This window comes from Microtus pennsylvanicus, chromosome X (assembly GCF_037038515.1).
Source record: "Microtus pennsylvanicus isolate mMicPen1 chromosome X, mMicPen1.hap1, whole genome shotgun sequence".
Classification (NCBI taxonomy): Eukaryota; Metazoa; Chordata; class Mammalia; order Rodentia; family Cricetidae; genus Microtus; species Microtus pennsylvanicus.
In genome coordinates, this window is record NC_134601.1 from 37,875,847 (window position 1) to 37,899,394 (window position 23,548).

A 23,548-nucleotide genomic window follows, 5' to 3' on the forward strand; every position below is an offset into this window, starting at 1 on the left:
TACAGAAAACACCATTCCCCTATCTTCTTGAATCTGATACAGCAATGAAGGATAGAAGCCTTAGAGAGACATTCATTCTCTTTTATTGAGTAATATGTAAGAAGATAGCTTTTATGTTGGCAATACCTTCACAAATTCCAGAAGGTCAAATTTCAAATGTATAACACATGACAAGCTAACCATGAAAATGCACCTTAGAGTGCACTGTGATATTCTCCAAAGAATATAACTTTACAAGTTGCAGTGGACTGGAAATGAGGACGAGGATCTAATACCCAGCCAAAATATTTTTCTGGTGACATAATATTTGGGGAGCCAAGAACCACATCACCACTCCAGCTTTCTGGCTTCTTCCCAGGAGTCTAAACATTTGTTTCCTGAGAAATACCACTTGAATAATTTCTTGGCCTCTGGACAGGATACCACAAGGCTAAAATCGCAATGCTCTTGTTTTTGTTTGTTAGCTAGAGCCAGGAATTTTTTAATATTTTAATGGGTATTTCTTACACTTTGGTAATGCAATTACATTTCAGATCATCTCAGTAACAGTGCCTAATATTATCCTGAAAGAGAAACATCCTAGGGAAAGAGCAGTTCTGTAGATTGCATCAAAGTTCTAAATGCTGAGTTTAAAGTGAACAGCATTTCTCCAGATGCTTAAATCAAATCTGGGCAGATCTTATGAGAATCCTTGAAGGGCATAGCTATACACATATAGGTTCGTTATGGAATACAACATGCATTTTCAAAGAGGATTGTTGAAGAATTGTATTCATTGACACAGGAAAAGAGAAGCCTGGTGCCTAACTTAATATTTGCCTTTAAATGTGCTGATGACTCAGATGCAGGAGACAGTCAGTCAGTCCTCTCTTTACTTTTGGGTGATGCAATGGACACAGGAAGAGCCATGAGAGATTTGGGGCAGACTTAAGCAGGAATCTTTATTGTGAAACACTGGAAATGGCTCCTGAAGAAAGTTGCGGAATCTTTTCACTAGACGGGATTATAAATAAGAGAGTCTTATCTGCTGATGGTACGAGAATAGCAGCAAGACCTAGTGACCCTAAGGTTTCTTGTGTAGGACTGGATTTTGTGCACTAGCTCTTTGGGAATCATGCTGTCTTCATATAAGGCTGCATTGCATTAGCATGATTTCGATCTCATTGGCTGGTTGTATATTGTATATATTTCTTTGAATGTATTCTCTGTAAAAATATCACAGCCAGTACTAATATGCTTCATGTGTTTCTTTAATTACTGTCTCATCAGTGATGAATAGTATTAGTATAAGCCATTCTGTTTTGGGAGAAGAGAATACAATATGAGCTATATTATTCACACACATTCTGTTATCTTAAGCTTTTTTTGTAAAAGAAATCAACATTTATTTGAGTAATTACCCTTTTACAGATATCAGAATGGTAACAGATTAAAATTTTTGTTCTTGTTAGCTTTATTAATAGTAATAGCTTTACACAGGCCTTCTAGAGACATTTCACAAGAAGTTTCTGGATCCCATGCATATTACAAAAGGTAGGTTTACATTTTATTAAAATTGTAAAAAGATGTGTAAGATAGCTGCCCTTTTAACAAAGGTAAAGACTATTTAAAGGGCTTTTCTGTGAGTACGTGGCATTGACTCTAATGTTTAGCATTGCTTTTTCAGGATTCAGACCAATGATGTGCTGAGAAAAAGAAAGATGTGTTCATACTTACAGTGGTGGAAGGACTGGGGTCAAAACTCAGGTCCCATAACTCACAGCATACACCAATGTGTCTTGCTCTGTTTTGTGTATATCTGTTAAACTTAAGAATTTATTGGTCTATTAATTTGCAGAAGCCATGATTAAAAGAGACAGAATTAAGAAGGATCTTTTTTCTAAAAAATAAAATAAAATAAATAAAAGGTGAAGGAAAGACACCGTGAGATAAAGTATCATTATATTTTTTTTTTATTAATTTAAACACAGCCTTTCCTTCCTGAAATTCTAGGATGGGGTGGGTGTTTATTTACCATGCATGAGAATATAAACAATTTGTTGGTGTAGGGGGAAATTTCCTCAAATGTCATATGCACTAGTTAAGAAATTAAGTAAGGTAATTATTGGTTGCAAGAAAATCCCATTAAATCTTACTAAATATAGAGTTTATAGCTATTGAGTTCTTTAAAATGACTGTAGTAAGCAATATCTATGCTACTTGAAATTGGCGCCCTGTCTTTGTCATTAGGTATCTGAACAGCATAGCTAATGAGAATTGTCAGGCAGTGTGGCAGTCTGAAAGACCCATGATAATGTAAAAGGTTAACATCACTGATAGCTAAATGGGAGCAAAGCTAGTAAGTCAAAACAGTAAGTTTTCCTTCTTCTGGCACATCCTTTGTATCTTCAGTAGACATGCACTGCAAGAGCACAAAGATAAATTAACATGGAAGTCTTGCAGCTCGGTTCAGGAGGTAGAACAGTAAATCGACATTATGATGCAATCTATTGGATAGAGGACAACATTTTTTTTTGAAAATGGATCTGTGAATATCTAAGCTATAGGTCTTGTAAAGGGAATGATTTCTCTGTGATAAATAAGAAGATCCTGTTATATCTCTTGCCTTGGATGTTTTAAATATTACCTAACTGCACTTATTGTAAGCTTGCTTATCTTCCTGCACTTTTATGAAAAGTTTAGTTCAAAGTAATCAGTCACAAGAAAAGACAATTTAATATTCATTAATATGTGGGAAGGATAGTGAATTCAACACACGGAATAAATAAAACTAATGTATCAAAAATTGGTAGGTTTTTCTCTATTGACTGTTGTCCTAGTTTATCTTATTAAACTTTTTAAAAATAAGTGAAAATGATGACTACTTCTTCCTCATTCTGTTTTATGAAAATATGTATGTGGTTCTACAATCCATTCTTGCATATAGTCCTCATCTCAGAGAAGAGATTGTTTATTGTTTATTATATGATATTTTAGTAGTTTGGTTGATCTGTGGATATCTATCCTGCGATACTTTCTGATTTATTTTATCCAGAAGAAAAACGTCATGTTTCAGCAGTGAAATTGGAAGACTTTCTGGTAACTATTTACAGAAATTAGTTTCTTTATTTTTGAAAACAATCGAGGAGGCTTCAGCACGGTCAATTATGACAATAAGGTCTTTGGTCATTTAACTCGCAACTCATTCTCAATTGATATTATTATTCCTTTATTCCCTCTTCTGAGAATTGTTCCTCCACTGTTGAATGTATCCATGTATTCAGACACTGCTCCTTAAACATCAAGAAAAAGATAAGGCACACTATACAAATATCGAAATTTGAAACACTAAAACATAAGTGCTCCTTCTCTATGTAGTATTTCTTCCTGAGTACTTCATGTGAACTTCTGATCTCCCTCTTGGTCCTCTCCAGTGCTGGGATTACAGGTGTATATCATCATGCTAAGTATAGTGGTGGTTGGAATTGAACCCGGGCTTCATACATACTAGGAAAACCCTCTTGTAACTCTGCTCCACCTCCAACCTTGTCAGTTGGAATTTATTAGAACAAATAATTCCAGTTTTGAAAACTAGGTATGTGAATATTGGGAAGTATAGCTTGAGGAGATGACAAGGACTAAGTACTGACAGACTGATAGGTAAATTTTCTTTCATGCATCAGGCTATCCAACTTCTAATAAAACCTTTCCACCAAATAATTCATATCTTGACTTTTTATAGTCCAGGGGCATGATAGATTGTGAAAATAAATTTACTTATTTCCTCCTAAAACCTTGTAGTAATCCCAATTACTAACCCTTTAAAATTTTATTTTGTTGTACATTTTTGGGGTGCAGTTTCTTTATATAAGAGCAAAACCTGGTCTAGAATCCCCCATGCTTCTGTATCTCCTCCTCCCTCCCTCCATGCTGGGAATGGAACCCAGCGATCTGAGTACATTAACCAGATTATCTTGTCACTGAACAGCATATCTAGACTTTACCTGAACTTTGAACAAATAGATTATCATTGGAGTATATATCGTTGCTTGTTTATTTACTTACAATCTATCCTTTTCAGGGGTATGTAAGTACAATGAGTGCAGGAATTATCCATCACTGGGTCCCAGTTGTCTAGCATAGCATTTAGTATTTATTGAATAAATAACTTACAGAATGAATGAACAGTTAATTAGCATTAACCGATGGAGATAGTCTTGGGCTGAATAAAGCACTAAAACATGTTTTAAAACACACCCTGCCAAAATATGGCTGGGTGTGGTGAGGCATGCTTGTAGTCTCAGCCACTTGGGAGGGGAAGGCAAGAGGACTGAAAGCTCCAAAGCTACAGAACAAAAAACTTTGTCTTAAAAAGGGAGAAAAAAATAGAAATCAGGCAAGGCACTCAGAGAGAAAGAGAGATAAATAGCCAATCGAAAATTGTTCACACGACCATCCCAATGTTACTGTAAATGATCAAATAATCCGGATGTTGCATTTTCTGGCAATTTCACCCCTTCTAAGTCAGTTTTATACATGGAGAATATGACCTACAAAATCTGTGATTCTCCTCAAATTAAATGAAAGAATTCACAAATTAGTTTCTTTCAAAATCCTATTTAGTAATTCATTAAAACATCTTTAAAGTCCACATGTCACTAGTGAAATGATAATTTGAGAAGATTAATGCTCAGTTTTGATCTTTATTTTTCTTTGAAATGATGGTTACCCTGGCTGTTAGGAATTTTTTGTTCATTGTTCAGTGTTCATCTGGGACTTCAATTCCTATTTGTATTAAGGCTCAATCCAAGAACACTCATGTGTACACTTGTGTTTCCCAATAATCACTCATTAAAAATTTGATTATGCACTTGTTTCTGGCTCTACATTATCAATGGGAAACCAGGAATGACCATGATGTTATGGTAAAGTTGTATGTGTTATTTCTCTAAGATTTTTTGATTAATAAACTTTATTGTATAATAGCATTTAGACATTTGAAAGAGATAAATGGAAACAAGTTACTTTGCAATGTTTACTATTTGAATATTTTCATGTAGAAATGATTTGTATCTGGCAATGCCTAAAATAGCCCAAATAAGTTCAGTGAACTTAAGGAGTAAATGGTGCAACATATTCCATAATTTTCAGGTAAGTCAACTAAACTAAAGAGTATTTAATGCCAGGAGGCATTGCGATATGGCACAAATGAATAATGAATTCCTCTCTGTATAAAACTTTATCTCTAACTCCACTCAGTTTCTCCTTTCTGAACAGTGATTTCCCTGTTAAAAAACTAGCTAGACTAAGTCTTAGATTTGGTTCAGTCTTGTCCATTTAAGATTTTATTTTATGAATGGCTCTTTCTTGATTTTTGAGACTAAGTGGGTCAGATATCACATTATGCTATTTTAATTACTATTTTGTTATCTCATAATTTTTAATCTAGTTAATTAACATTTAGTATTTAATCTTATAGTGAAGATATGCTTTCTTTTTTGCTGTTTTTGATGTACAGAACAGAACCCAGGACTCTATTGAGCTCCATATGCCCTAAGACCTGTGCAATGTCATTTTTGAAATTTACATTTCTATTTGTTTGGATATTATTGTAACAAGAAATTTACAAATAAAACCAATAAATTGCTTTACAGATAATTTGCTAGATTGTAACTGATCTCAGGAAACCTATTTCAAGGTTATAATATTTTTTGTTGTGCTGTGAGATATTTATAATCGTTAGCAGCTTTGCCTGTTCATCCCAGAGCACTTTTCAGCAAGCTGTGTCAAGCATGGACCAGATTTAAAAATGTCCCTGTGCTAATATTTTAAAAGTGAAAGTGTTCACTGATCAAACAAACAGCATAAAGTGATGGGGTTGTAGCTTAGGTTATAGAGTGTTGCCTAGCATGCACAAAGTCCTGGGTTCAACTCCCAGAACTGCATAAACTGAGTTTGGTGGTGCATGCCTATACTTCTAGCAGTTAAAATGTGGAGACAGGAAGATAAGAATTTCAAGGTCATCATCAGCAACACACTGAGTTCAAGTCATCTTATGCTACAGAAGAAGCCCCACAAAAAAGCAGGAAAAGTATTTGTAAAGAAGATATACATTGTATTTACTTTGCAAATCTGAGCATACAAATTAGGTTGGTTTGATTATTTGTATCTAATTAATTTGTTTTAAAGACACAGATGTTATTGCTTTTCATTGCCATCCAGCTTTTTGCCAGGCTTTCTGGAACATAGTGTGGCTGACTTTGTTGGAACAAGGAAAGTACCTTTTGATGATAAACAATTTTGAGTTCCGTTTGCTAAATGTTGAACTTTTGCTGGCCTAAATTTCTCTTCTGTACAATAGGAATGTCAAGATAGTACTCTTTCTCTTATCAGAGATATGACTTCCCATAAATTCTCTAAACTATCATTAGCTACTGATAAGAAAAATAATTAAATTTAGTACAACGTTTTTAACAGGGAAATTTGTTATATATATTATTAAATAATTCTATTTAAAATTAGTGTTATTATTCTGTCACTGTACCTAATTTATAAATTAAATTTATTGTGGATCTGTATGTATAGAGAAAAAACCCTAGTTTCCATAGGGTGCTGATAATATCCATGGATTCAGTTATCCACTATAACTCACATTAGGTACCCCTCTAGTGATAAATACTGATAAATACTGTAGTAGTATTTGTACCAAGAGTTGGTTTGTGGAGAAAAGATCATTTCTTATCATTAAATTTGAATTTCACTTCCTATGCGAGAATTTTGATTATTAGCACTATCAGAATAAATGTTATGTGTCCAAGAATTTAAAAAATGAAGGTGGGAACATAGGTGAATTCATTAAACATGTATGGAATATCTGTTCTAGTGTAGGAATTTGATTTATAAAAGCAAGAGACACACTATTTTTTCCCATAAGGAAATTACATACTAAGGTAAGGGGCATGTGGAAGTTCTGTCAGGGTCTATTCTAACATGGCAGACGAGGGCTGATGAGAAGCCAAGGACAATAGCACTGGCTTTTGATCCTACTGCATGTACTGGCTTTGTGGGAGCCTAGCCTGTTTGGATGCTCACCTTCCTAGACCTGGATGGAGGGGGGAGGACCTGACTGCTCTTAGGACTGGAGAGGGAGAGGGAAAGGAGTGTGGGGATGGGGAGAGAAGTGGGGGGAGGAGGAGAGGAGTGGGGAAGGGGGAGGGAAATGGGAGGCAGGGGGGAGGCAGAAATTTTTTCAATAAAAAAAGAACACAGTGGGCAAACGCTGCTCTGATAGGATTTAATGGGAGGTCAAGGCAAGAAGCAAAACCAAAAATGCCTTTAAACTTAGTAGATTTAAAACATCATTCTTATATTCTTCTTTTAAATTTTGTGCAGTCTTTCATTTCTGGATTTCATGTTCAGATATTTTTGTTATAGAGCAATGCTTTAATGGTAATATCTGTTTGTAACACGGACTTATTGCAATATTAGTTAAGGGATAGTAAACATGTATAACCCAGAGAAATCAAAATAAAACTAAAATATGGATAGATAGTGACTTCAAATGCCCAGGATAATTTTATATTGTCAGTTTGCAATCTTTTTTAATGTTTTTATTGAAAATTTCCACCTCTGACCCTTTTCCTACTTCCCTCCCCTCCCTTCCACTCCCACTCTCCCTCCCTCTCCAGTCCAAGGAGCAGTCAGGGTTCCGTACCCTGTGTCACTTTGCAATCTTGTTCTATATTGACATTGTTTATATGGTCAAGTATGGCTTCCACCATTACATCCAGGCCAAAGCTTGTTGATTAGGTTAAAAAAGGGACAAGAACATGTGATTTTCTTGTTAATGCCTGATTCAAAAATTACACGATTCTTTTTTGTATATTACTGTCTAATTTATCACCATATATTCATGCCAAGATGTGAAGGAGTTAAAAAAATGCAGGCTTCAGTTGGGAAGCTGTGTATGTAATTCTAACACAGTATATATGGCTGAAAGGAGATATGGAACCTGGGAAAAAATTAGTCTCTGCCATAGATGTTTAGTTTTGCTTCATATTTTTCAGGTAAACAAGGCATGCCTTGAACTCACAGTGATCCACCATCCTTCCAAGTGCTGGGATTAAAGGCATGTACCACCCACACTTGAGTTTTGCCACAGTATTAAAGATAGCTTTAGATGCAGTTGCTTCCTAAAAGACGCAGAACATTGACAAAGGGTAACAAAATTCATTTCTATCTCTCATGAAATTCCAAGGGATTTTGGAAGAGAACAATGCTAAAAATTCCAATGCATTTTGCAACTTGATATTAACAAAACCAGGATCATCCTCCAAATGATCTTTGCCTGAAGATGGTCATCTTCTTCATGACACAAGTAGAAAATTCTTTTAGATGCCAATGGTCTTCTCTGTTAGAGGATTTTGGTCTTGTGAGCAGGATCTTGCATAGGTTTCCTTATCCTTATGGTCTCCAATAAATAAATAAATAACACCCATAGCATAATGTCAAAGACAGGTAAAGTCAAGGACAGCACACTCTTAAGGGGAGGGAGTGGACAATGATCAATGAGACTATTCTCTGGCTCCACACTTTAGGAAGACTTTAGAAAACCTATTTTTTATTTTTGTGAGCATAGACATTATATGTGCATGTACATTTTTATGTCTACATACTACATGCATGCCTAATGTTTGAGGTGACCAGGAGAGGGCATCAGATCCCCTGGGACTAGAGTTGCAGAGAGTTCATTGATGCCATGTGGGTGCTGGCAATCAAACCTCGGTCCTACCTAACCCTTCTCTCTAAGCCCATTTAGGAAGGTTTTTTTTTTTTAAATAGTTATAAAGTCTCTAGAACAAGAAACCTCTTCTGAGGGACATTTTCTCCTCTGGCTGACTGACAGTTACATTTGCATCAACTGTTACAGGAGGAGGGGCTGATGGTATGTCTTTGTTCTTTGTCAGAAAACCTCCTGCTAGACAGTAATCTTGTAAGATTTTGGGTTCCTGGAATCAGGTTTGAATAGCAATCTATTAATGACCTATAGATCAGTTAAGGTTGTCACATCTTCACTCAGGGTCAGCCTGTGATGAGAGTCCTGCACTGCCAGTTCTTGGTTTTACAGGCTGTTGGTTCTAACAGGAGTCCAGCCCCAGTTTCTCCCAGGTCTGGTAACATTCTCACGCCGTGGAGTAAACATTCAATAATTTCTAGTTTCCATCCCTCCAGCTAGACTTCAATCATCATGCTGTAGCATTGAACACATCCCTGTATGGTGCTGAGGCCTTGGATGCCTGGTAGTTGTGATATGAGAGGGAAAGAAGAGAAGCATGCTGGCATTCCTGACCTCTGTTGCCTGCATTCACACCTGGTTGGTGCTAATTCCTGTTTCTGAAAACCACTTGGGGAGAGGCTTCTCTTCTTGCCAACTGTATTTTCTGGTTCAAGTGAGTTTCCCGGTAATCTCAGCTCTGGATTCCTGCTATTGAGTCTTGGTAGCGTAAGTCACAGATTTATTACAGCAAAATAAAACTAGATGTGTGGGAAGTCTTGGCACTCTCTGTCTCACAGAGTATGCTTATATGATTGTTTAGACATTGTTATTAAATTTAGAATTATGTTATAAACCTTGTGTGTTTATATAATCATATTTCCTTCTTTCTTCCCTCTCTCGCCTTTTCTAATTAATACCTCTTAATCTTTAAATCAAAATAACATTTGGAAGTGCTAGATGCAGTGAAGCCTTGTTTTCTGGAGGCTTCATATCTTTGGGTTTAAGCAAACACAGAAATTGTATCTGTACTAAACATACAGAGAAGCATTTTTCTTGTAATTAACCATTAAAAGATACAATATACCAGCCATGTACATAGCATTTATTTTATGTGAGATAATAGAGCTAGTCTAAAAATGCCTAGAAGAATTTTTAGATAATGTAGAGTCTACGCAGACATTATATGTTATGTAAGGGTGCGAACATCTGTGGACTTTGATATCCTCAGAGAGCCTAGAACCAACTGCCAATGGACAGAACATAACAACTGTGCACCCTTTCCTCCCAGTCTAACTACCCATTTCCTGTTTTGGTGGTCAACACAATATTTGGAAAAATGGAACATCATACCTAGAAAGTGATATTTTAATTCCTGTCAGGCAACCATTTCATATAATATCTGCAGCACTTCAGTAAGTATAGAAAAAACATAAACATAGGTGCAAATTATAAGAAACTTGGATTTTACTTAGCCTAATATTTTAAAGTTTGTCTCTGTGTGTGCATACACATGTATAATGCATAGTTTAGGCAGCAGCATGTGTGGAGGCCAGAGATTGATGTTGAATATCTTTCCGGCTTAAAAAAAAACACAAAAAACAAAACAGGATCTCTCACTCATTACTCCTCAGTCTTCTATTTCTCAGAAGTTGCCATGTATTTTTTTTATCTGAATCAGAGTCATAAGCTATGATTGATTTATATATGCATCTCTGTCACTGGAAAAGGTTGAAATAGAATGTTTAGGAAAATTAAATGAATTGTTTTTTGGGTGAAGTTCTCTTCCCTTGAAGCAGCAAAGCTTAGCTTATGCTATTGCCAATTGAGTTGTCTAATTAAAATAGAAGGGACAATCTTAGTAAGAGTTCAACAACAAACACATAAGTACCATTATTTAAAACAGCAGCTCCATTAACCAAATCTAACTTATCCTTTTCATAACTGTCATTACAGGTACCGTATTATTTATATTATTTATTGCAAGATATTGAACACCACAAAGCTGTGTCTATTGTATTGAACATGAGTTAGAGTGCTTTGGTGTGTCTGCAGCTGCCAAAATATTTACAGGAAGCAGGAAACTTGAGAAAAACTTCCTGGAGCTAATTGAAATTGCAATCTCAGGGAAAAGAAAGGAAAGTTTGAATCTAGGTTTCCTTTAATTTTTTTCATGTCAGCAAATTCGGACACTAAATTCTCACACAGAAGTCTGATAAGAAATTTCACACCAAAATGATTGCAAAACAGTCAAATCAGTCAATGTCTGGCAAGTAAATGCCATACTCTCTACCTAAATTGGAGTTTCTTTCTGCCTTCCAACCATCCAAGTTGGAGAAACATTAGACTAGATTTGGTGGCACACGCTTCTAATCTCAGCACTCTGGAGTGTAAGACATGACTGGGGGTTGCGTGTTTGGGGTCACCTGGGGATATGGGCTGAGACCCTGTCTCATAAAAAAATTACAGAGAAACATCAACTATGAAAATGAATACAAATTCATTACATTTCATTACAAAAAGCCATTTGGGGAAGGGAGAAAGCCATCTTTGGATAAAATGAGAACTTTGTAATGGAGAGAAGAGTATACTTAGCCCTCTGGGTAGGTGCCTTACCTTTGTTTAATTACCTCTTTAATAAAAAGTGTAGCTTATCTTTAAATACATTCCTCTCATTCCAACGTAAAGAGTGTGATTTTCATCTATTGAAGTGTTAGTGGTTTGGAGACACAGCTCAAATTCAGTTAGTTCTTATTGAGAATTTACCAATTGAGGTCACCTCTTCTACTTAGGAAAATAGCAAAAGGATTCTGGCTTCTTAGCTTTTGTATGATTCAAGTGTTTCTTTGTATGAACATGGAGATCAAATCAGGGCCAGAGAAAATCTCCATCAAGACTCATAAGGTGAAGAAGAGTTGATTGTTAGCCCAGGTCTCTTAATCTTATCTAGAATAAAATAAAATCTCATTTCATTGTGTGAAGAAAGATTTGATATTTTCAGTGAAAAAAATAAAAAAATTCATGACACTTAATGGATTTTAACTACAGTACCAAGGATTATATCAGGGTTTTTAAGGACCAGGAAATTTTGGATATCCTCTATTTTTTGTCCGCCATTTTAAAGTATATAAAATACAGAATCTTCTTTCTTTGTTTGTTCTGTGATGTTGGATTTCAAATCCACGTTCTTGCATACACATGTATGAAAGCTCCACCCTCAGCTCATAAAGGCCCACTTCGTAGACAAAGTGAAGAGGCAATTTTGTGTAAATAGAAGGTTAAAATGACTCAACACTAAAGTCTATGTGCTGTCGTATACTAATTATACACAATAATGTATTTCATTAGGACACTTTCATACATGTATGCATTTTGAGCATTACATACCCCCATGGCCCTTTCTTGTCTTTTCACTTCCCATCCCCCACCTGCTTCTTCTTCCTATGCAATCCCCATTCTCTTATCATATCTTAACTTTTTCTTCCTTCCTTTTTCTTTTGATTCCCTCCCTTCCTCCCTCCCTATCCCCCTCTTTCTTTTTTCCTTCACTTCCTTCCTCCCTTTCTCCCTCCCTTTTTTCTTCCCTCCCTCCCTCTTTTCCTTTCTCCTTCCTTCCCTCCTCTTCCTTCCTTCTTTCTTTCCTCCCTCCATCCCTTTATTCGTCCCCGTCTCCTTTCCTCCTTCTCCTTCTTTTCTCTTCCTTCATCTGTTCATTCTTTCTTCCCTCTCTCCTTTTGTCTTTCCTTCCTTCTCCTTCCTTCCCTCTCTTCTTTCTCCCTTCCATTTCTCTCTCCGTCCTTCTTTTCCTTTCCCTTTCTTCCTTCCATCCTCTCTTCTTCCCTTCCTCTCTTTCTTCCTGTTTCCACATTTCTCCTTTCCTCTTTCTCCTTCCTTTACTTCCTTCCTTCTGTCTCTACCTCCTTTTATTCTTCCTGCCTGACTCTCTATACTCCTTTTTCTCTAACCCTACTGAATTTTGTTTTGGTTTTTACAGGACTCCCATATGATTATTTACTGGAGTATTGTATTGCCTCGTTGGTAGTGAAAGAAAATGTATCTATCTTTCCCTGGCAACCATAAAATGAGACACCTGTGGTCTCATTCAGTAATATTTTTCATTCTTTTTCATAGTGTTTGGAAATGAACCCATTACCTTGCACATGGTGAGCATACAATCGACCACTGAGCTAACCACTGAGCTACATCATCATCTCCTGAAATAATTTTCTTTCCAAATAGTGCTAAGAGAGCTAAGGAAATCACACAGGATTCCAGAGCTAACTATAAAACCAGTTCCTAGAATAGAATCTAGATTTAGGGTTTCCTCTTTTACTACTTAAAGATATTTAACACTCAAAGCCATGATGCCTTTGCATAGCATATGCTGATTAAACAGAAACCTATTAATCATATACTTGCCTTTAGATTATCATTTTGTTTATAACGTGATGAGTCACGTAGCAGATTAACACTGGCAATACTAAGAGGCTATATCAGGAAATAATTAAAAGGGAAAGTCACTCAGGATATAATTTCCTCTGAAAATTTTAAGCAAATATAACTTTGAGTGCTGATTTGCTTTCAATGCAAATTTTTTCATGATAGTTGGTACTTTTTGCAGCTAAAGCTGGAGCTCCTCCTACTTAAATAGAAGCTTTAGTTCTAAGGTCATTTAAAACCCTTTAAGCTTCGAAGCTGTTCCTTGAGGCAGATTTCAGTGGTATTTCAGAAGAATTTGATTACAACTGGGCACATTATTCACATAGAGTAAGTCTTGAAGTTTCATTTGGGTGTGAAATTTGGTAATGAGAAATAACTTGTTTTGAATAATTGCTTATTTTGCTTTTATCATCTTTGCTTAAAGAGCACATGAATCATTTGTGTGTGTGTGGCTAAAGTCTGATTAAGTAGAAATGGGGAAAATACTACATGATTTCAATGAAGGTAATTAGTATATGCTGTATGATGACATGAATAATACTATTGCTTAATTTTTATCAACCTATAATGCTATAAAAATATTATCTCTTTCAAGCAACAGTGATCTTTTTAGAGTTTTCTGAGACAATTTTCTATGTGATTATTATTATAAAGGAGAAGTTTCCACAGAGTAGAAATCTCTTAAGCCTGGAGACAACTATAGGGACTCTAAGAAAGATGATTTCATTTACTTTTGATGCTTTGATTTATTTTGGAGAACATGCATATTCTCTCTGTGTGTGGCTTCATTTACTCTCGTATTCTGATTATGTGTGAATTGTTATGGAAAGAAAAGTTCCAGTTTCACCGCCTTGGCTCTAAAAATATACTAGCAATTATTATTTTCCCTGCAAGAAAAAATATCAGTAGTCAACACTGAAATATGCCAGTCACTGGATACACTGCAAGTGCTTTCAATTAGGTTTCTTTTCTAGGTTAATGTTTTTTAATAAAAGAGAGCACATAAACCAGCCCATCAACACCAAAAGCTTAACTGCTATTTTCTCCCTATTTTATTAGCATCTTTTAATTGTACAGAACAGTGTACTTTGTTATGCTACTTTATACATGTATATAATATACTGTGATCATAGAATACTGCAGTGCATTTCAGTTCAAGAATCATATTAATGTATTAGCACTGGTATTGCTGATGTTTTTTTTATTGTGGATAGTACTAAACTAATAACGAACAATGCAGGGCTTTGTTTAAATTTTTCCTGTGTATACCTGTTACCTAGCTTTCCTTATCTTAATTTCTTTATCTGTAAAGTAACCCAGCTTTCCAACCCAACTCTGCCTGGTGATGTAATAGTTACATTTGATTGCTTAATCACTTAGAGAAATCAAAGAAGAGACAGAAATTCTTGTAATGCCAATACTCTACCATTAAATGAAAACTGCTTTCAGGATATTTTGTTACTTTTGCCAAAACTTGGTAAGAATTGAAGTGGACATTTGGGGTACTTTTCAAGGAACTCCTTGGAAGGGGCCTCTGGATATAGAAGAAGCAGAAGGAAAAGAAATTGAATTATTATATTAACTTTGTCAATGATGTTTTCTATGCATTATCCCATTAATCATTTCATAGGCTGTACAGTAACAAGTGCTATTGTTTTTACTCTCTTCATAAGAAAATACAGATGTAGAGAGCTGTCCTCTCCCCATCTCAACCATCTCATTCTTTCATATTCTCCTCCCCCTCCCCTTCTCCTCTCCTCTTCTCCTTCCCTTCCACCTTCCCTTCTCCCCCAAGTCCCACGCCCCACAACCGAAGAGTGGATAAAGAGAATGTGGTACATTTACACAATGGAGTACTACTTAGTGTTGAAAAACAATGATATCTTGAGATTTGCATGCAAATAAATGAAAAAAAATTATCCTGAGTGAGGTAACCCAAATCCAGAAAGACGAACATAGCATCTCCTCACTCAAAAGTGGATATTATATGTAAATAAAAGGACAACCAGCCTATAATAGACTACCCCAGAGAAGCTAGGTAACATGGAGAACCCTAACAGAAACACGTGGATTCCCCTGGGAAGGGGAAATAGACAAGATCTCCTGAGAATTTATTTCTAGAATAATTCATTTGGATATACGACATTTGTTCATTTTGGTTTCCTTATAAGCAGGGATATTAAAACAGGAACTTTAAAAAATATATAACCCCAGAAGGGTTCATGTATTAACTCTTTAGTTGCCTAGTGCCTAAGAAAGCAGTGCAGACAAGAAGAGGGAGTTTGGATTTTGGATTGATGCAGGCCTGGATTGAATTCTGCTTGTACCAGTTCCTGAACTTGTACGTGATGGTTTACACCTCAGAGCTTCTTCCCTCTTGTCTTGAGTAAAACGTACGGGCACAGTCATTTAGCAAGTGCCAACAGAGGTAAAGATTATTGTTCTTCATATTTTACAGATGGGAAACTAAAAGTTAACCTGTATAGTGGTGAACGAACAGGTATGGAGTGGATCCTAATCTCATAACCTTACAAATTAATATAAATTTAACATGATGATAAACTGCAGGGAAGATAGTTTGTAATTCAAAAGCAGAAAATAGAGGGGCCTCACTGTAGCTTCTGTAGGTGATACCTAAGCTGGAATCTGAAGAATGACTTGGTACTAACCAGGACACATCCATCTATGAGCCATCTGAATCTTTTCAGATTTTTTGCATCCTCTTTTGCGGCTGACAAACTGCCTCCCTCCCTCCCTTCCTCCTTTCCTCCCTTCATCTCTCACTCTTCTCTATCCTCCCCCTGTTTCCATTCATCATCTCTTTCCCTCCTACTCTCCTTTTCCCCTTGTCTTCATGCCTCATTTTAAACAAGTGCTATACCACTGAGCCACATTCCCAGTTCATCTCTCTTCTTAAATTCAATTTTCAGCTGGTACCCATTATTTTTATAAGGTGATCTTGCCACCTGTTTCACCTAGAAACTCAATGTTTTCAGGTGTAGCTGCATTATTTAATCCACTCATCTATTTTTGTTTTAAAGAGTCATTCATTTTCATCTTCACTCGCACTTCTTGTCCAGTCTTACAAGGAAAACACAACCTTTTATGCTTCAGTTCTTACTTATAACTCTCAGGATTAAAACCAAATCTTAGAGCATTATCCTTAAGGTATGTCTATTTAATCTTATCTTATATCACAACCAAAACAAATCATCCGCAGCTCCGCGAATGTGTTAAGATTTATCCATTCTTTACATTAGCATAATCGGTTCACATTGAGCACACACGATTCCCCCTAATTTGTCAACATCTCTTTGGCAAATACTTCTCATCTGTGGGACAGCTTGCATCTCAGTTTCTTAAATGCCTGTCACTGAATGACCATCCCCGAGATCAGACTGAGTACCTATACCTGTCCTCTGGACTTCTAAGTGCCTACTTCTTTCCTGTAACTTGCCGTATCATTTGATAACTAGTCATTGTGCGAATCCAGGGCACAAAAATATGTGAGTATGTAAGAAACTTCCACTTTAAAATATTTATCAAACCATCTTATATTTAACAGTCTCCCAGGAAAGTAAAATGTACAATTTTAGTTAGTTGTTGGACTGACTGCTGGGTTATGCAAATATTTGAAGCCTTAGATAGCCCTCAAGTTCTGGTATTCCCTTTGGTTATTGAGTGTTAAAGTTCCATTATTTTCTTAATATACTCTCTAAACTACTGTTTTGTCTAATGCTGGAATTATCTGTTTTATATTTTCTGCTGCCAACTGTATTTTATGCTTAGGAGATTGGATCATTCCTGAGATTGTGCCCCTTGTGTCTATGATCAAGTACACTTAAGCAAATGCATCTAATTTTACATCTCCGCCTTGCCTACTGCCATCTACTGCTGAGTGGTTCCTTGTTTTTTCTGTCACCTTTTACTTGTATCAAACTTCTGAATTGTTTTTTGAATTAAGAATAGGCCATGTTTCTTTGCTTTATATTCAAAGCAAAGAAAACCAGTCTACAAATTAAAATCCTAGAGAATTTAGACGAAAATGAGGACACTAAGAGAGACTTAACATAGATCCAATCTACATGGGAAGTAGAGAAAGACAAGCTCTCCTGAGAAAATTGGAAACATGGGGACCTTGGGGGAGGGTTGATGGGGGAGGGGAGAGGTAGAAAGGGGAGCAGAGAAAAATGTAGAGCTCAATAAAAATCAATAAAAGAAATATGCCACTCTCTTTCCTCTTAGTATTCTAAAATTAATTTCACCTGTTCCCTTAAGACCCTTACTGACTTTGCCAAGCATGCTATTTTTCTTGTCAACTTGGGTTTTCACATTGTTAATTTGGGTTCTAGCAATCACAGTGGCTGGGGATTATCCAGTCAGGTAAGGAATGATAGCCCCATTTATCTCCTTGAAATAGGGGAGAATGACAAACAGAAAGAACTCTTATCTTTGTCCACATACTTAGCTGTATTTTAGATGTGTTTTTTTATGTGTATGCGTATTTTTGCTTGCATGCCATGCTCATGGGAGGTCAGAAGAGGGAGTTGAATCTCACAGGAGTGGACTTACAGACCATTAACCACTCTGTACGTACTGGGAATCAAATCTGGGTCCTCTGTAAGAGCAGTTAGCGCTCTTAACTGCTGAGCCACTACTCTAAGTCCACATACTCAGTATTTGAGAAGGTTGTTTACTAAATGAAAAGTGCTTTAAAAATATGGCAATTTTATTTCTCTTTGGTTTGGTCCAGAATACAGAAGAGATGTACATACTTTCATCTGGAAGAGCAAGTCTTACTAGTGTTAGGATCAGAGCCTGGTTCCTGACAGCACCACAAGCTATGCTTGGCAACTTGCCCTCCACAGGTCAATTAAAGAGACAAGTAATAATGAAGGACAGAAAAACATATCTTTAATGGTGGCTACATTTGCAAGAGGTACAAAAATTTTGGGTCCCTTTCCCCCTTCAAGGAGACTTAGTTTTAAACATAAGGCAAAGGATATGCATAACTCAACAATTCTGGATAAGCTGTGGTTTTACCAATTATTGGCCCTTATCTGGGATCCACTGTCTCCTGCAGGGTACTCGGTCAGGTCATCAGAAGTATGTAAAACATCTTTCTGGGAGAAGAGTTCCTCATCTGACTGGCACTATGCTTCAGCCTTTTCCTTTCCCAACATGAGGTTTCTGGGGGAAATTCTAGTCCCATGAAGATTATTGTTTCAATAGTCTGATACCCAAAAGTGAGGGTACTAGGGTCTGTTTAGAATATCATTATTACTACTGAATAATTTGCACAAGCATAAAATCAAACAGAAGTCTCTATTTACTACCTCCCCTAAACGTCATTAGTTATCTGTTCATGATGAAGTTTGGTAAACCATAATTGATTTTAATGATACTGCTTGGACAAAGGCTTAGGGACAAAGCAAGACAGTACAGGATATGAGACTGAATTCGCTAGTAGGATCCAGAGAGTGGAAAGCCTTGATTGCCATGATGAAGGTTTTTAAAATTGTGTTCCTATATTTACGTTCTTAAAATTGTGGGTGTTTTTTTTATTGAGAATTGCATATACAGGTACTGAATTTACATTATTGACACCTCTCTGTCTCCCCCTCAAACTTATCACATGCCCCAATCATTTTCTCTCAAATTCAAAGCCTTTTCTTCCTTAACCATTAGTGTTCTGTACATATATGTGTACATTGTTTATTATTTTCTAGAGACAGTAGCAGCATAGAGCTTAAAGGCAAAGTCCTGAAGAACCAGCTGACTTTCTGTCTGAGCTTCATCACTTGCTAACTAATAAGACTCCAAGATACTCATGTAGCATGTTTGTGCCTCCAGTTACTTTATTAGTCAAGTGTGCTTACATCAGTACGTATCTATGTATCCCACAATGCTGTGCTGTATTAATATTAAGAGAGTTGCAGAAGTAATATGCTTAGAGATGCTTATGCATCCAAGGGGGAATTATCATTATAAATCATTCAATAAAGCAATGGGAAGTCTTTGGGAGAGTTTGTACATATCTGAACTTTTCATAGTTTGTAGCAACTACAGTAGGGAGAATGGTCTGAATGAACTTAATATATTGTAACTTGGAAAGTGTATTCATCAGTTATAGTAGTTGATCAGTCAAAAGACTCTGAAGGCTTGGCACTAGAAGCATTTCAGGGAAGTATGTGGTAATACAGATGAAACACAAAAGTAGTTAAGAAGAGAATCTTTCTTATGTGACACACGCTGATAAAATTGTGGTGGGGGTTAGTAAGTGGAAGGAATGTAGAATGACATAGAATTGTGGCTTGGGAAGTTACTGTATCACAGATTAAGCAGGGGAAATGAAGATGTTTTGAGTATTCATATCTTTAGGTAGCTCATGTTCTTTGAAACAGAGAAAATTGAATGACCTTATCCATATGTTTTTTAAAGCATTGATGATGTGTGTATTTTAAGAATATCTCCATAAGACGAGCTTAGCTCTGACACAGGAAATACATGCTTTTCACTTTCTCTCTTTCTTTGATAAGTCTAGTATTTATACAACTTAAGGAATCTTAGAGAGACAAATCCTTTAGTGACATTGTGCAAGTACAAAGATAATTAGAATACTTCGTTGGCAACTTTGTCTTGCATTGGAAGTCTGAAGACTTGTACAAAAATCTTTGGGGAATAAAAACCATACATATATAGCCCTTGTAGTCTGAGGGTATAACACAAGTACACCGGTTCCTAAAAAGTAGCTGTAAAACTAAACATGTGCTATAATATTAAGAGCCATGAATACAAACAAGGATTCTGATCTTTACTCATAAATTCTAAAATAAGAAGGGAACAATGGTAATTCTCAGCTCAGAAGTTACGTAATTGGTTCACATTTTCAAACCAACTCTATACAGTTTGTTTACACAGTGGAAAGAGTTGGCATGATGCACAGAGCAAATTCAGAGAGACATTAAAAGGCTATTAGGTCCTCATTGGGACCTTGGGAGCTCAGTCCAGTGCTCCAGTGTGGGTCTCTGTCTCTATCTCCATCCGTCCCCAGATGAAAGTTCTAGGATGATATGCAAGATATTCATCAGTATTGCTCTAGGATAGGGTCATTTCAGGTTCCCTATCCTCAGCTGCCCAAGGAACTAACTGGGGACCTCAGCTTGGGCACCTGGGAGCCCCTCTAATGTCAATTCTCCTGCCCACCCTAAAGTGGGTCCCTTAACTAAGAATTGTGGTTCCGTGCTCCCCTATCCAACCTTCCTTTATCCCGATCCTCCTGTTTCCCCAAGTCCCCCCTCCTTCTCTTCTACCTTTTCTCTCCCCATCTCCCCTTACCCCCATCCCACCCCACCCCCAAGATCCCACTTTTCTCCCCGGCAATTTTGTCTACTTCCCTTATCCAAGAGGATAACTATATCTTTTTCCTTGGGTTCACCTTCTTACTCAGCTTCTTTAGGTTCGCATATTGTAGACTTCGTGACCCCTATTTATGGCTAGAAACCAATTATGAGTGAGTACATCCCATGTTCATCTTTTTGTGTCTGGGATACCTCACTCAGGATAGTGTTTTCTATTTCCATCCATTTGCATGCAAAATTAGAGAAGTCATTGTTTTTTACCGCAGCGTAGTACTCTAGTGTGTATATATTCCATACTTTCTCCATCCATTCTTCCATTGAAGGGCATCTAGGTTGTTTCCAGGTTCCAGCTATCACAAATAATACTGCTATGAACATAGTTGAACAAATGCTTTTGACATGTGATAGAGCATCTCTTGGGTAAATTCCCAAGAGTGGTATTGAAAGAAGTCGGGACCACTAGGGGTGCCCCCACCCACTGAGACAGTGGAGCTGATCTACTGGGAGCTCACCAAGGCCAGCTGGACTGCTACCAAAAAAGCATGGGATAAAACTGGACTCTCTGAACATGGCGAACAATGAGGGCTGATGAGACGCCAAAGACAATGGCACGTGGTTTTGATCCTACGCAATCTGCTGGCTTGGTGGGAGCCTAGCCATGGATGTTCACCTTCCTAGATATGGACGGAGGGGGGAGGACCTGGGACTTACCACAGGACAGGGAACCCTGACTGCTCTTTGGACTGGAGAGGGAGGGGGAGAGGAGTGGGGGGAAGGGGAGAGGGGTGGGAGGAGGGGGAGGGAAATGGGAGGCTGGGAGGAGGTGGAAATTTGTTTTTTTTTCTTTCTTTATTGTCCTTTTATCAATAAAAAAAAAAGAAAAGGAAAAAAAAAGGCTATTAGGTTTCCACCTTCAGTATCACCCAGAAAGAATGAAAGAAACTACTGTAATATTTCAGGCAACATCAACAAATGTGAGCATATATGAGGACTTTTACATTACTTGGTAGAAATTTATCTCCTTTATAATAACAGGAGAGACTTGGAAAACACTAAAGAAAGGTTCTTGATCTGCATGTCTCCGCCTCCTGAGTGCTGGGATTAAAGGCATGCACCACCACCGCCTGGCTCTAGAGAAAGGTTCTTACAAATTGGAATGATGCAGGAATTATCTATCTTGATAATTTCATTTTTTTTTGGTATGTGTAGTGTATATTATGTTCATACAAATATATGGGCATTGTGCTGTGCATATGTATGTGTTGGCCAGAGCTTGACAGCAGGTGTCTTCAACTATTGCTTTCTCCTTGTCTTTGGAGACATTCTCGTTCACTGAACTCAGAGCTCACTAGTTTGTTAAGAATGGCTATGCAATGAGCTTCAGAGATCTGCCTGTCTCTGCTCCCCATCCTATGCACTAAAGTGATAGACATGCATGGCCATGCCCAGCTTCTTCATGGGTGCTGGAGATTCAGACTCAGATCCACAAGTGTTCACAGCAGACACTTTACTGACTTGAGTAATTGCTCAGCATCACTGAGTCATGATTTTAATGCTAAATCACCGGCATGTGCTCAGCATGTGAGGGATGAAGGGGAATAAGAGGACTGAAGAGAGTTGGAGAGCTTTGTGCTTACAAAAAAATGAAGCAGATTGGACAGAGACATGTAGTAAAGCTTTTGAGTGGGCTAATTTAACCTTGCATGTTATACATTTACCATGGAACTCATCTACAGTGAGACTCCTTTCATCAACAATTACCTGTTTAGGTTCAGGAACAGAGAAAATGTAAGTTAGATTTACATAGGAATGTGGTAATTTTTATTTTATTGAAAATAGATTCTCCTCTCAATTTCCCCTCCTTCCACTCCTCCCCACTCCCCCCAAACTCCCCTCTTCCCCAGTTTCACTCCCCCTCTGTTTTTTCTTTACAAAAGAAGAGACCTCTATATTTTTAAAAGTTATGATCAAACAGACAGTGGACACCTGAGTTTGGGAGGGAATGTAAAATGGTCTGGACGGAATAAAGATAGAAGTAAGGATAAATCTGATCCATGTACTGGGAAAAGAAAATAGGTCTGTGAACTAAAAGTTTTTCCAAGCTGAAAAATAATTATTTGCAATACTTAAAATCATAAGCTGGAGGCAAAGTAGATTGGTAGAAGGCAAGTATGCATTTGTAATTTTGTATGTTTGCCTCACTGTCTTCATATAGTAAGTTTCAAGCGAATGAGGAGGGCTAAAGAGATCTTGAAGAATGAGTGTCTCACTTTCTTTCAAGGTGTGAAATAATTTGGAGGGATAGGAGGTACCAGCCATTCTAAACAATGAGTTTAAACTCATTGTTTAGAATGGCTCATGGCCACACCCTCTGGAGGCATCATTCAACTACAAGTGTTGTGAACAAGGTCTACCCTCTCCTTCTAAAGTTCCAACGACAAACCAATGTATGAGTTCACCAAATTTTGTTCTGGGGATCCAATGAGTTGATCATGCTTGCTTACACACTATGATTGGCCTTACAACAAGTAAGTCATTTTATTCACTGAGGTCAGCTTGGCTTTAGTTATCCAACAGTGATTAAACTAGTTATGGAACAAACTAGCTTTCTTCATCTAGCAGTTTTGCAGGAAGAATAGTGCATACTGTTGAGAGAAGGAACAGTGTTTCACCAAGAGGAACTCTACCTCAGGACATTGTGGTAATACACAAAGCATATTGGATAAGCAGGCATCACTGGGCCCTGCAGATGTCACACAGGAGTAAAGCTGTGTGAGTGTCATCATAAAAGCAGCACTGCCAACAAACCTCAGAAGCTCCTTCAGTAGATATTTCCTGTTGTTTAACAGCATCAAGGATTTTGAAAGCCTCAAAGAGGAACACTGAAGCATTGGAATGTTGTCATAATTTATTTTATCACTTCTGAATGTTGTAGCTGCAATGCTTGAAAGTAGGAAGTAGGTTGATGGTTCTATATGTTTTCTCTATGGAATGA

At 37.1% G+C, this 23,548-nt stretch overlaps 1 protein-coding gene across 2 annotated transcripts in view; it reads left to right on the forward strand.

Moving 5' to 3' along the window:
• The first annotated feature begins 1,057 nt into the window (after positions 1-1,057).
• Il13ra2 (interleukin 13 receptor subunit alpha 2) overlaps positions 1,058-23,548 on the forward strand; it is a 52,279-nt gene continuing 29,788 nt past the window's right edge. For both annotated transcript variants that reach the window (XM_075957148.1, XM_075957149.1), the window contains exon 1: positions 1,058-1,533. The gene's annotated coding sequence lies outside the window, so the exon portion shown is untranslated. The remainder of the gene's footprint in view (positions 1,534-23,548) is intronic.